Source organism: Ranitomeya variabilis, chromosome 6 (assembly GCF_051348905.1).
Source record: "Ranitomeya variabilis isolate aRanVar5 chromosome 6, aRanVar5.hap1, whole genome shotgun sequence".
NCBI lineage: Eukaryota > Metazoa > Chordata > Amphibia > Anura > Dendrobatidae > Ranitomeya > Ranitomeya variabilis.
The window spans coordinates 322269342-322282392 of NC_135237.1; positions in this window are offsets into that span (position 1 = coordinate 322269342).

A 13051-nucleotide genomic window follows, 5' to 3' on the forward strand; every position below is an offset into this window, starting at 1 on the left:
CTAATCCAAACACACCCCTAACCCTAATCCCAACTGTAACCCTAACCACACCCCTAACCCTGACACACCCCTAACTCTAATCCCAACCCTAATCCCAACCGTAAATGTAATCCAAACCCTAACCCTAACTTTAGCCACAACCCTGACCCTAACTTTAGCCCAAACCCTATCCCTAACTTTAGCTCCATCCCTAGCCCCAACCCTAACCCTAGCCCTAACCCTAGCCCTAACCCTAGCCCTAACCCTAACCCTAGCCCTAACCCTAACTCTAGCCCTAGCCCTAACCCTAGCCCTAACCCTAACCCTAGCCCTAACCCTAGCCCCAACCCTAACCCTAGCCCTAACCCTAGCCCTAACCCTAACCCTAATGGGAAAATGGAAATAAATACATTTTTTTAATTTTATTATTTTTCCCTAACTAAGGGGGTGATGAAGGGGGGGTTGATTTACTTTTATAGCATTTTTATAGCCAATTTTTATGATTGGCAGCTGTCACACACTAAAAGACGCTTTTTATAGCAAAAAAGTTTTTGCGTCTCCACATTTTGAGACCTATAATTTTTCCAAATTTTGGTCCACAGAGTCCATTGAGGTCTTGTTTTTTGCGGGATGAGTTGACGTTTTTATTGGTAACATTTTTGGACACATGACAGTTTTTGATCTCTTTTTATTCTGATTTTTGTGAGACAGAATTACAAAAAAACAGCTATTCATGAATTTCTTTTGGGGGGGGCGTTTATACCGTTCCATGTTTGGTAAAATTGATAAAGCATTTTTATTCTTTGGGTCAGTACGATTACAGCGATACCTCATTTATATCAATTTTTTTATGTTTTGGCGCTTTTATACGATAAAAACTATTTTATAGAATAAATAATTATTTTGGCATCGCTTTATTCTGAGGACTATAACTTTTTTATTTTTTCTTTGATGACGCTGTATGGCAGCTCGTTTTTTGCGGGACAAGATGACGTTTTCAGCAGCACCATGGTTATTTATATCCGTCTTTTTGATCGCATGTTATTTAACTTTTTGTTCGGCGGTATGATAATAAAGCGTTGTTTTTTGCCTCGTTTTTTTTTTTTTCCTACGGTGTTCACTGAAGGGGTTAACTAGTAGGACAGTTTTATAGGTTGGGTCGTTACGGACGCGGCGATACTAAATGTGTACTTTTATTGTTTTTTTTTTATTTAGATAAAGAAATGTATTTATGGGAATAATATATTTTTTTTTTTCATTATTTAGGAATTTTTTTTATTTATTTTTTTTTTACACATGTGGAAATTTTTTTTTTTACATTTTTACTTTGTCCCAGGGGGGGACATCACTGGTCGCTGATCTGACAGTTTGCACAGCACTCTGTCAGATCGGCGATCTGACTTACAGTGCTGCAGGCTTACCAAGCGCCTGCTCTGAGCAGGCACTTGGTAAGCCACTCCCTGCAGGACCCGGATGCAGCCCCGTGGCCATTTTGGATCCGGGGACTGCAGGGAGAGGAGGTAAGAGACCCTCGGAGCAACGCAATCACATCGCGTTGCTTCGAGGGTCTCAGGGAAGCCCGCAGGGAGCCCCCTCCCTGTGCGATGCTTCCCTGTACCGCCGGCACACCGCGATCATGTTTGATCGCGGTGTGCCGGGGGTTAATGTGCCAGGGGCGGTCCGTGACTGCGATAGTCAGCTGACACCTGGCCACGATCGTGAGCGCGGCCGATCGCGCTGGACGTACTATCCTGTCGGTGGTCATACGGGCCCACCCCACCTCGACGGGATAGTACGTCCAATGTCAGAAAGGGGTTAAAAGGTATGAACCACTGAGGACTCTCAATTCCAAATATTTTTCTATCCACTGGCTTACACGGTACCAAGATATATATATCTTTCCTGTAAGTGTAAACAAAAATATGAAATCAATAAAGCATTCTATTCCATATATACTATTTCTTAATCCCCAAAATAATAAAGTTGTTAATGACATAGATAACAAGGGAACCGAAGGAGGGAAGGATGGGGAAGGTGTGGACTGGAGATGCAGAGGTGCCAATGTCCATCAGATCAGCAGTGGACTGCAGACAGAATAACCACAGGCATATGGTACAGTCAAGTATGAAGGGAGAGACACTCTAAATTCCTTTCTGGTGAAATAACTACAAACAAAAAGGAGATGATTTAGAGTGTAGAAGGAAATACAGAACTGAAAACAGAGACAAGATTAAAAAGTTAAACGGGATTAAAAATTATTAAAACGAGGGTGTGTGAGTCACATTATATTATATCAGTATAATAGTAAAAAACTGATTGTTTCATTCAAACCTTTTGGAGCCATGGTATCAAGCATAGTGATCCATATCATGCTTTTGGGGCCAGTGTTATTTTCCAGTCACCTCCCCTTATGTTAACATGGATTTTGTCTATCCCACTTACCTTAATTAATGTGGATGCATCGCAGTTGTGGAAGAGTTTAAAATGGTGTGGAAGTGTCTTTAATTCCATGGTATATTGAGCTTACATTGCAGCTCTTATATCTAACACATGCTCCCTGGTTCTCTGTCTGAGTTCTCTTGATGTGAGACCCACAAGAGTACAAATTAAAAGTTATTCTCTGAGTCACTGTACTAGTAACATATACAGTGCTAATATGGCTGTTATAGGGGCTAAGTCCCTTATAACACAATATAGCCCATTTAAAAAGATTTTGGGGGTCATGAACTCCCTTTAATTATATTCTCTTCATGTGCTGTTTGAATGAAAATCAAATATTGATATGCATATTAGGAAATTAAAAGCTTTACAAGCAGTGACTGTAGTTTTCACAAAATATTATTTTATTTCTATAGCAACAACATATTCCTCAGCGCTTTGCAATTTTCACGATTGTATGCAATGGTTGCAAATATGATGGGAATCTATATATTAGATTTCTACAAAATGACTTGACCTTTTGGTACTTTAGTTTTGATGACACCCCTAAAACGTATTTTTTTGTCATAGTAAATATTATAAATTAATTATTTCATTTTTTTCCTTATTTGAAAGGAAATAGGCCTATTTCTGTGATTATTGTTACATATGTGTTAAAACGAGACTTGTAGGAGTGAAAATGTGTAAATCACCCTCCAGTAGGTAAACTATATAGCTTGTGCTTACATTAGGAACTATTGTTATAAGGCCTCTAGCAAAGCAAAGCCGTGGCTCAGTCCCAACTCACAGCCACTGAGTTAAGAGAAGCGTCAGACTTCTGCTCCTAATTTAATAGGACAAAGAGATGTGTGTGACAGTCTGGGTCACTAGGAGTTCAGTCATTTTTACATCAGAGCACATGCAGTGAAATATCTGATTGCGCTAATAGCTTTCATTACTTTTAACATGTATTCACTTAGCCAAACAGGTGAAACTGATTTGTGCCAGGTTTTACAAGCCCAGAGGCTGAGATAGAGATGAGGTTTTGCTGTGACAAGCTCGAGCTTCTTCTGGTTCCCATCCCAGTTGGATATTTGTGAGAAATTCAATTTGAGAAAGCACCCTTTTCAACTTTCAGGCTAACTAGGATGCTGGAATCAAAACCAGATGTACTTATCAAGGCTAAAAATAACAAATATGCTGGAGGACCACCATAGCAAGGGATAGAAGGAATCTCATGAAATTCTAGAACAATGCATAATAATGTTCGGCAAACCGCTAAGTCTGAAGTACGAGGTTTTTTTTTTTGCTTTCTGAAGTTCTGAACAGTATCACAGTATTGTACAGTTGTTATTTGAGATTGTTTAAGTGAAACCAAACCCGGTCTGTTCTCCACTTTTGCTCTCTTGCTCCCGTACAGGGCTGCCAAAGACAGGTCTGTCCAAGTGTGCCCATAGCAGGGGATGGTTTGTTTTGGCAAAAGGAGCAGGTGCCTTCTAAGTTCCAAGATCTGAAGTGTCAGCAGTGACCTCAGGTCTTGGGTGGCCAGCTTCACGCATTCATTTCCCCCCCGTCAGCTGATACTCCAGCCACCCACATACAATGGGGGATTTTAAAAAGTTCACAAAAATGATGTATTTGTGCTGCTGACCCATGACAAATACTTTTTAAAATGTTGGTGCTGATTATGTAATATCTATATACAGATGAAATAATAATGGGCAATTTTACTATATTCGTATTGTACTGTTTTTTTTAATATGCAAAGTAGTAAAGCATGTATAGTCTATGACCACAGAAAACAATAGCCTATGTAACTCCAAATTGTATATACTATATTATAAATGCATGTACACTTCTCAACAATAGAATTGCAACACCAAAAAGGAAAAGTGAAGTTAAGAAAATCACAGGATGCATAGAAATGTTATAAGCAGATTATAAAAAGATGGAAGCAAAATTTTTAAAACACAGAAAAAAAGCGACAAGTCAAGGTGGTGCACCGCCACATTATGGGTGTCAGGTCCGAGCATTCCTACATGAACAGTTTCCTGGAAAGTGGATTGGTCGTCATGGGTCAGTTGAATGGCCACCAAGGTCTTCCGATCTGAACCCCTTAGACTTTTATTTTTGCAGTCATCTGAAGGCAATTGTCTATGCTGTGAAGATACGAGATGTGCAGCATCTGAACCAACGGATACTGGAAGCCTGTGCTAGCATTTCTTTCTTTTGCGGTGTTGCTATCAGTGTGTCAAGAGTGGGAGAAGAGGGTTGCATTGCAATCCAACACAATGGGCAGCACTTTGAACACATTTTATAAGTGGTCATAAACTTGTAAATAGCAAATGAAAGAATACAGTTATGTTAAAACCAACCACACTATTGTTTTTCTTGTGAAATTCTCAATAAGTTTGATGTGTCGCATGACCCTCTTCCCATTGAAAAAAATAAAGTTGGATTCAAAATGGCCGACTTCAAAATGGCCGCCAGGGTCACCACCCGTCTTGAAAAATGTTCCCCCCTCCCATATACTAATGTGCCACAAACAAGAAGTTGATATCACCAACAATTCCCATTTTATTTAGGTGTATCCATATAAATGGCCCACCCTGTAGTTTATAAAATTTTTAAAACATCTCAATTTATTCAGTATCAAGTATAAGCACAACCCGCAGAAATAAATTCACTTGCACACCTTGGCATGATATCATTAAGGTTATTTATGGTTGTCTGAAGAATTAGCTGTAACACTGAATGCACTTGGGTACATATCATCAAGATCCGCATCTGGCAGCTCTCTTTGCATTTGCCGTTTAATGATGTCCTAGACGAACTCAATGGGAGACAAGGCTGGAGATCCTGCAAGTCATGGTAACACGTTCTGGCCATGCAGGCTGCCCACAGCCTAAAATATATATATACACTCACCGGCCACTTTATTAGGTACACCATGCTAGTAACGGGTTGGACCCCCTTTTGCCTTCAGAACTGCCTCAATTCTTCGTGGCATAGATTCAACAAGGTGCTGGAAGCATTCCTCAGAGATTTTGGTCCATATTGACATGATGGCATCACACAGTTGCCGCAGATTTGTCGGCTGCACATCCCAAAGATGCTCCATACAAGGCAGGATGGATCCATGCTTTCATGTTGTTTACGCCAAATTCTGACCCTACCATCCGAATATCGCAGCAGAAATCGAGACTCATCAGACCAAGCAACGTTTTTCCAATCTTCTACTGTCCAATTTCGATGAGCTTGTACAAATTGTAGCCTCAGTTTCCTGTTCTTAGCTGAAAGGAGTGGTACCTGGTGTGGTCTTCTGCTGCTGTAGCCCATCTGCCTCAAAGTTCGACGCACTGTGCGTTCAGAGATGCTCTTAGGCCTACCTTGGTTGTAACGGGTGGCGATTTGAGTCACTGTTGCCTTTCTATCAGCTCGAACCAGTCTGCCCATTCTCCTCTGACCTCTGGCATCAACAAGGCATTTCCGCCCACAGAACTGCCGCTCACTGGATTTTTTTTCTTTTTCGGACCATTCTCTGTGAACCCTAGAGATGGTTGTGCGTGAAAATCCCAGTAGATCAGCAGTTTCTGAAATACTCAGACCAGCCCTTCTGGCACCAACAACCATGCCACGTTCAAAGGCACTCAAATCACCTTTCTTCCCCATACTGATGCTCGGTTTGAACTGCAGGAGATTGTCTTGACCATGTCTACATGCCTAAATGCACTGAGTTGCCGCCATGTGATTGGCTGATTAGAAATTAAGTGTTAACAAGAAGTTGGACAGGTGTACCTAATAAAGTGGCCGGTGAGTGTATATATATATTAAATGTGTTAGCTGTTTATTTAACAAAATTAACAAAGTCAATCAATAGAAGAGTAGGTTAAATTATGTGCCTTCGGGCTCATACTCACATGCGAGAAACTCGGACGAGTCTCGCAAGTCAATACCCGGCACTGCCGTCGGCACTCGGATCGGAGCATTCAGCTGCAGAGAAATACATGCAGCTGAGGGCTCCGATCCGAGTGCCGGGGGCAGTGCCGGATATTGACGTGCAAGACTCATCTGAGTTTCTCGCATGTGAGTATGAGCCCTTCAAAGCAGCCTCAGTTCTTTTAGTTAAACTTGGACACAGTTTTTGAAGGAACTTGGAGAGCTAAGTGAACATAAGTATAATAATATATCTATTGAATAAATGCATTTAATTAAAAATATATGCTTAAATCTGCATATATCTAAAATTTATTTTGAATCTGCATATTTATTAGTAGGTCCAGTCGAGATCTATATGATTATGGGGCCCTCGCAATAAAATTAAATTAAATATATGCATAAAATAGGATATAAAATAGGATATAAATCTCAATGTGTTGTATAATGAATGTCTGGTCTGATTGAGAAATATTTGCAAGTCCAACCTTGAAATGCAATTGGTTTACAGTGTTCTGCATCCATTATAGATTACTCACGATTTGTGGTTTATCGTGGAATGTGATTGGTAAGTATTGCAGCTGATAAATGTGGACCCACAAGATGACGTTATATGCAAGAATATGAGTTCATAGAATATCATTAACCCCTTCATGACCTTGGGATTTTCCGTTTTTCCGTGTTCGTTTTTCGCTCCCCTCCTTCCTAGAGCCATAACTTTTTTATTTTTCCATCAATATGGCTATGTGAGAGCTTATTTTTTGAGGGATGAGTTGTACTTTTGAACGACATCATTGGTTTTACCATGTCGTGTACTAGAAAATGGGAAAAAAATTCCAAGTGCGGTGAAGTTGCAAAAAAAGTACAATCCCATGCGTGTTTTTTGTTTGGCTTTTTTGCTAGGTTCACTAAATGCTAAAACTGACCTGCCATTATGATTCTCCAGGTCACTACGAGTTCATATGTGAAAGAACACCGTGAGCACAGCTACGAAGTGGTGCTATAGTTAGGCTCCCACGCCATATACTTAATCAACATAAAACTTAGCACTCAACTTAGGATGCTGGAACAGAAGAATTTAGGAGGGGAGCGAGTATACTGCAAAATAAATTCTTCTGTTCCAGCATCCTAAGTTGAGTGCTAAGTTTTATGTTGACTACGAGTATATAGACACCAAACATGTCTAGGTTATTTTGTTATCTAAGGCTAGGTTCCCATTGCGTTAATGGGATAGCGCTAACGGACAGCGTTGCACGGCGAAATTAACGCCGTGCACCGCGTCCGTTAGCGCTCCCATTGCCAGCAATGTTAGAGCGCATTGCTAGCGCGTGTCATTTTTGGCACGCGCTAGCGATGTGCCGGTCTTTTGTAGCGCGCCTCGGACGCTGCTTGCAGCGTCCGCGGCGCGCCAGAGGTCCGTTCCCCGCTCTCGCAGATCGGGGATCTGCGAGAGCGGGGACGTTAACGCGACCCCTGAACGCGGCCCTGAAAAAGACATTGCATTAGCGCAATCCGCTAGCGCTCGCGCTAAACGGATTGCACTAACGCAATCTGAACCTAGCCTAAGTGGTGAAAAAAAATTCCAAACTTTGCTTAAAAAAAAAATAAATTGCATCATTTTCCGATACCCGTAGCGTCTCCATTTTTTGTGATCTGGGGTCAGGTGAGGGCTTATTTTTTGCGAGCCGAGCAGAAGTTTTTAGTGATACCATTTTGGTGCAGATACATTCTTTTGATTGCCCGTTATTGCATTTTAATACAATGTCGCGGCGACCAAAAAAACGTAATTCTGGCGTTTTTAATTTTTTTCTCGCTACGCCGTTTAGCGATCAGGTTAATCCTTTTTTTATTGATAGATGTGGCGATTCTGAACATGGCGATACAAAATATGTGTATATTTGATTTTATTTTTATTGTTTTATTTTGAATGGGGCGAAACTTTAAAAAAAAAAAAATTTTCATATTTTTTTAAACATTTTGTTTCTTACTTTTGCCATGCTTCAATAGCCTCCATGGGAGGCTAGAAGCTGGCATAGCCTGATCGGCTCTGCTACATCATCAGATCGCTCCTATGTAGCTGAATTACAGGCTTGCTATGAGCGCCGACCACAGCAAGCCGGCATCAGCAACCATAGAGGTCTCAAGGAGACCTCTGGTTACTATGCCGACACATCGCTGACCCCTGATCATGTGACGGAGGTCGGTGATGAGCACATTTCCGGCCGCGCGGCTGGAACCGGTAGTTAAATGCCGCTGTCAGCGTTTGACAGCGGCATTTAACTAGTTAATAGCAGCGGGTGGATCACGATTCCACTCGCCGCTATTGCGCGCACATGTCAGCTGTTCAAAACAACTGACATGTCGCGGCTTTGATGTGGGCTCACCGCCGGAGCAGGGGATCCGACCTCGGACGAACTATCCCGTCCGAGGTCAGAAAGGGGTTAAAATACACAGGGCATACACAGTGCAAGAAATGGGTCCTGGATAGTGATGAGTGAATATACTCGTTACTCGAGATTTCTCAAGCACGCTCGGATGACCTCCGAGTATTTTTTAGTGCTCGGAAATTTAGTTTTCATCGCCGCAGCTGGATGATTTACATCTGTTAGCCAGCATAAGTACATGTGGGGATTCTCTAGCAACCAGGCAACCCCCACATGTACTTATGCTGGCTAAGGCTGCCGTCACACTAGCAGCATTTGGTCAGTATTTTACATCAGTATTTGTAAGCCAAAACCAGGAGTGGAACAAATAGAGGAAAAGTATAATAGAAACATATGCACCACTTCTGTATTTATCACCCACTCCTGGTTTTGGCTTGCAAATACTGATGTAAAATACTGACCAAATACTGCTAGTGTGACGGCAGCCACAGATGTAAATCATTCAGCTGCCGCCAGGGCTGGACTGGGACTAAAATTCAGCCCTGGCATTTGAAGTTACACAGGCCCACTTGTCACATGGTGACTGTATAATATCTTTGTACACTTGTAGGCAGGGCCGGTTTTAGGCAAAGTGGGGCCCTAGGTAAAGTTTAAAATGGGGCCCCAAATGCTAACATATTGCACATCACACAAAAGCATTTCTGTTGTATTTACGTGCGCTGAGTTCAGGCTGCTAAATGAGTTTGATCGACAATACGGAAGTTGTTCAACGCTTGTTTCCCGGCCTCTTTCCACCAACTGAGGAATAATGATGGGACAGAACGATCACTAATAGATCACTAACAGATCACCATACAGTATCATGTTATAAGCAGCACATCTACAGTTTACACCGGCGATGTGCTGCTGAGAACAATGATTTTTGTCCCAGCAAAAACAATCTGAATATGCAGCAATTTACTTGTTTAGTAAAATACACCCCATAGTCCTCCATATATTATAATGTGCTCCACAGTCCTCCATATAGTATAATACACTTCCTATAGTCCTCCATATTAAAATACACTGCTCAGTCCTCCACATAGTATAATACACTCCTCATAGTGCTCCATATAGTATAATGCACCGCCATAGTCATCCATGTACTACAATTCACTTCCCATAGTATAATGCACCCCATAGTTCTTCATATAGTATAACGTATTCCCCATAGTCCTCGATACAGTATAATGCAGCCCACATATAGTATAATGCAGCCACCCCAGAGTATAATGCAGCCACCCCACAGAGTATAATGTAACCCCCCATAGAATATAATACAGCCCACCTCCCCATAATATATAATGTAGCCCCTCATAGAATATAATGCAGCCCCCCATAGTATATAACACAGCCTCCCCCATAGTATATAACACAGCCTCCCCCATAGAATATAATATAACCCCACAATAGTATATAACACAGCCACATAGTACATAACATGGCCTCCCCCATAGAATATAATATACTCCCCATAGTATATAGCAAAGCCCGCATAGTATATAGCACAAACCGTATAGTATATAGCACAGCCTGCATAATATAGCACAGTGTGTGTAGTAGATAACACAGCCCACACAGCAGTATTCAGCACAGCCCACGCAGTAGTATACAGCACAGACCACGCAGTAGTATACAGCACAGACCACACAGTAGTATACAGCACAGCCCACGTAGAAGTATACAGCACAGACCAAACAGTAGTATACAGCACAGCCCACAGAGCACTATATACAGCACAGCCCACAGAGCACTATATACAGCACAGCCCACAGAGCACTATATACAGCACAGCCCACAGAGCACTATATACAGCACAGCCCACAGAGCACTATATACAGCACAGCCCACAGAGCACTATATACAGCACAGCCCACAGAGTACTATATACAGCACAGCCCACAGAGTACTGTATACAGCACAGCCCACAGAGCAATATATACTGCACAGCCCACAGAGTACTATATACAGCACAGCCCACAGAGCAATATATACAGCACAGCCCACAGAGTAATATATACAGCACAGCCCACAGAGTAATATATACAGCACAGCCCACAGAGCAATATATACAGCACAGCCCACAGAGTACTATATACAGCACAGCCCACAGAGCAATATATACAGCACAGCCCACAGAGTACTATATACAGCACAGCCCACAGAGCAATATATACAGCACAGCCCACAGAGTACTATATATAGCACAGCCCACAGAGCAATATATACAGCACAGCCCACAGAGTACTATATACAGCACAGCCCACAGAGCAATATATACAGCACAGCCCACAGAGTACTATATACAGCACAGCCCACAGAGCAATATATACAGCACAGCCCACAGAGTACTATATACAGCACAGCCCACAGAGTACTATATATAGCACAGCCCACACAGTAGTATACAGCACAGAGCACAGCACGCATCTCTTCTCTTCCTCCACCCCCCACCCCCCGAGAATGGCCCACAGTCCAGTAAAAAAAAAAAACACTCTCCTCACCTTTCCTCTTGCCAGCGTTGCTTCCTGGTTCCTGCTTCTGTCTCAGCAGCTGCACTAGTCTGCCCGGGACACAGCAGGTGCGCGATCATATGACGTCATCGCGCACCCGCAGTGTCAGAGGCAGAGCGGGGAATGATGAGAGAGGGAGCGTCTGTAGACGCTCTCTCCTCCATCATTGCATTCAACTGTACCGGCGTCTATACGCCGGTATAGTTGAATGCGACGGCGAGGGGGGGAGGAAGGCGGATCGAGCGGCCCACTACTGGCACCGGCCCTTCTGGCATTTGCCAGAAGTGCCCGATGGCCAGTCCGGCCCTGGATGCCGCGATGAAAACTAAATCTCTGAGCACTAAAAAATACTCGGAGGACACCCGAGCGTGCTCGGGAAATCTCGAGTAACGAGTATATTCGCTCATCACTAGTCCTGGATAGGGTTGAGCGACTTTTATTTTTATAGGATCGGGTCGGGTTTCACGAAACCCGACTTTCTCAAAAGTCGGGTCGAGCGAAATCGGCCGATCCTATAAAAAAGTCGGGGTCGGGGTCGGCCGAAACACGAAACCCAATGCAGTGCAATGGGATACTATGGTTCCCAGGGTCTGAAGGAGAGGAAACTCTCCTTCAGGCCCTGGGATCCATATTAATGTGTAAAATAAAGAATTAAAATAAAAAATATTGATATACTCACCCGTCCAGAGGCCCCTGGACATCACCGCTGGTAACCGGCAGCCTTCTTTGCTTAAAATGAGCGCGTTCAGGGCCTTCCATGTCGTCACGGCTTCTGATTGGTCGCATGCCGCTCATGTGACCGCCACGCGACCAATCACAAGCCGTGACGTAATTCTCAGGTCCTAAATTCCTAATTCTAGGAATTTAGGACCTGAGAATTACGTCACGGCTTGTGATTGGTCGCGTGGCGGTCACATGGGCGGCCGCGACCAATCACAAGCCGTGACGTCATCTAAGGCCCTGAACGCGCTCATTCTTAGGAAGGAAGGCTGCCGGAAAGAAGCCGAGGGTGAGTATGTTCCTATTAGGTATATACTCACCCTCGGACGCGCCCTGCTTCTTTCCAGCAGCCTTCCTTCTTAAGAATGAGCGCGTGAAGGGCCTTAGATGACGTCACGGCTTGTGATTGGTCGCGGCCGCCCATGTGACCGCTCACGCGACCAATCACAAGCCGTGACGTAATTCTCAGGTCCTAAATTCCTAGAATGAGGAATTTAGGACCTGAGAATTACGTCACGGCTTGTGATTGGTCGCGTGGCGGTCACATGAGCGTCACGTGACCAATCAGAAGCCGTGACGTCATGGAAGGCCGTAAACGCGCTCATTCTTAAGAAGGAAGGCTGCCGGAAAGAAGCAGGGCGCGTCCGAGGGTGAGTATATACCTATATAAGCAAAGAAGGCTGCCAGTTACCAGCGGTGATGTCCAGGGGCCTCTGGAGAGGTGAGTATATCAATATTTTTTATTTTAATTCTTTATTTTACACTTAAATGTGGATTCCGATACCGATTTCCGATATCGCAAACATATCGGAACTCGGTATCGGAATTCCGATACCAGATTCAGAAGATCGCCGACCTCATGGCCGACCCCACACAGGGGTCGGGTCGGGTTTCATGAAACCCGACTTTGCCAAAAGTCGGCGACTTCTGAAAATGGCCGACCCGTTTCGCTCAACCCTAGTCCTGGATTGTAGCTCCACACAAATGGTGATAAAAAGTTCTAGGATAAGTTAGGATAACATAATTACAAATGCATTTCAAAGTGTCACTCAATTTTTTCTC